The sequence below is a fragment of the Arachis ipaensis genome, chromosome B8 (assembly GCF_059453495.1).
Source record: "Arachis ipaensis isolate K30076 ecotype BB chromosome B8, ASM5945349v1, whole genome shotgun sequence".
NCBI lineage: Eukaryota > Viridiplantae > Streptophyta > Magnoliopsida > Fabales > Fabaceae > Arachis > Arachis ipaensis.
The window spans coordinates 16,601,150-16,603,258 of record NC_142443.1 but is presented as its reverse complement, the minus strand read 5'-3'; positions in this window follow the sequence as shown (position 1 = coordinate 16,603,258).

The window sequence follows — 2,109 nt, the reverse complement described above, 5'->3', positions numbered from 1 at the left end:
ATGTGTGGAAGGAGCTCAATGGAAGATTGACTCAAAAGGCAAACCGGTTCAGCTGAGAAGATTGGACCTTAAGCCTGTAGCTAGAGGATGGTTGGAGTTCATTCAACGCTCAATCATTCCCACTAGCAACCGGTCTGAAGTTACTATAGACCGGGCCATCATGATCCATAGTATCATGATTGGGGAGGAAGTAGAAGTTCATGAGATTATACCTCAAGAACTCTACAAGGTGGCTGATAAGTCCTCCACTATGGCAAGGTTGGCCTTCCCTCACCTCATTTGCCATCTATGCAATTCGGCTGGGATTGACATAGAGAGAGATATCCTCATTGATGAGGACAAGCCCATCACTAATAAAAAGATGGAGCAAATAAGAGAGCCTATTCATGGATCTCAAGAGACACATGAAGAAGCTCATCACCAAGAAATCCCTGAGATGCCTCAAGGGATGCACTTTCCTCCACGGAATTTTTGGGAGCAAATCAACACCTCCCTAGGAGAATTAAGTTCCAACATGGGACAACTAAGGATGGAGCACCAAGAGCACTCCATCATCCTCCATGAAATTAGAGAAGATCAAAAAGCAATGAGGGAGGAGCAACAAAGACAAGAAAGAGACATAGAAGAGCTCAAGGACATCATTGGTTCTTTAAGAAGAAAACGCCACCATCACTAAGGTGGACTCATTCCTTGTTCTTAAATTTTCTGTTTTTCATTTTTTATGTTAAATGTTTATCTATGTTTGTGTCTTCATTACATGATCATTAGTTTTTAGCAACTATGTCTTAAGGCTATGAGTAATCCCATAAATCCATCACCTCTCTTAAATAAAAAATGTTTTTAATTCAAAAGAACAAGAAGTACATGAGTTTCGAATTTATCCTTGAAGTTAGTTTAATTATTTTGATGTAGTGACAATACTTTTTGTTTTCTGAATGAATGCTTGAACAGTGCATATGTCTTTTGAAGTTGATGTTTATGAATGTTAAATATGTTGGCTCTTGAAGAATAATGAAAATGAGACATGTTATTTGATAATCTGAAAAATCATAAAAATGATTCTTGAAGCAAGAAAAAAGCAGTGAATACAAAAGCTTGCAGAAAAAAAAGAGAAAGAAAAATAGCGAAAAAAAAGAGAAAGAGAAAGAAAAAGTAAGCAGAAAAAGCCAAAAGCTCTTAAAACAAAAAGGCAAGAGCAAAAAGCCAATAGCCCTTAAAACCAAAAGGCAAGGGTAATAAAAAGGATCCAAGGCTTTGAGCATCAGTGGATAGGAGGGCCTAAAGGAATAAAATCCTGGCCTAAGCGGCTAAACCAAGCTGTCCCTAACCATGTGCTTGTGGCGTGAAGGTGTCAAGTGAAAACTTGAGACTGAGCGGTTAAAGTCAAGGTCCAAAGCAAAAAGAAGAGTGTGCTTAAGAACCCTGTACACCTCTAATTGGGGACTTTAGCAAAGTTGAGTCACAATCTAAAAAGGTTCACCCAATTATGTGTCTGTGGCATTTATGTATCCAGTGGTAATACTAGAAAACAAAGTGCTTAGGGCCACGGCCAAGACTCATAAAGTAGCTGTGTTCAAGAATCAACATACTGAACTAGGAGAATCAATAACACTATCTGAATTCTAAGTTCCTATAGATGCCAATTATTCTGAACTTCAATGGATAAAGTGAGATGCCAAAACTATTCAAGAGGCAAAAAGCTACAAGTCCCGCTCATCTGATTGGAGCTAAGTTTCATTGATATTTTAGAATTCATAGTATATTCTCTTCTTTTTATCCTATTTGATTTTCAGTTGCTTGGGGACAAGCAACAATTTAAGTTTGGTGTTGTGATGAGCGGATAATTTATACGCTTTTTGGCATTGTTTTTACATAGTTTTCAGTATAATTTAATTAGTTTTTAGTATATTTTTATTATTTTTTAATTAAAATTCACATTTCTTGACTTTACTATTTGTTTGTGTGTTTTTCTATGATTTTAGATATTTTCTGGCTAAAATTGAGGGACCTGAGCAAAAATCTGATTCAGGCTGAAAAAAGACTGCAGATGCTGTTGGATTCTGACCTCTCTGCACTCAAAGTGGATTTTCTGAAGCTACAGAACTCCAA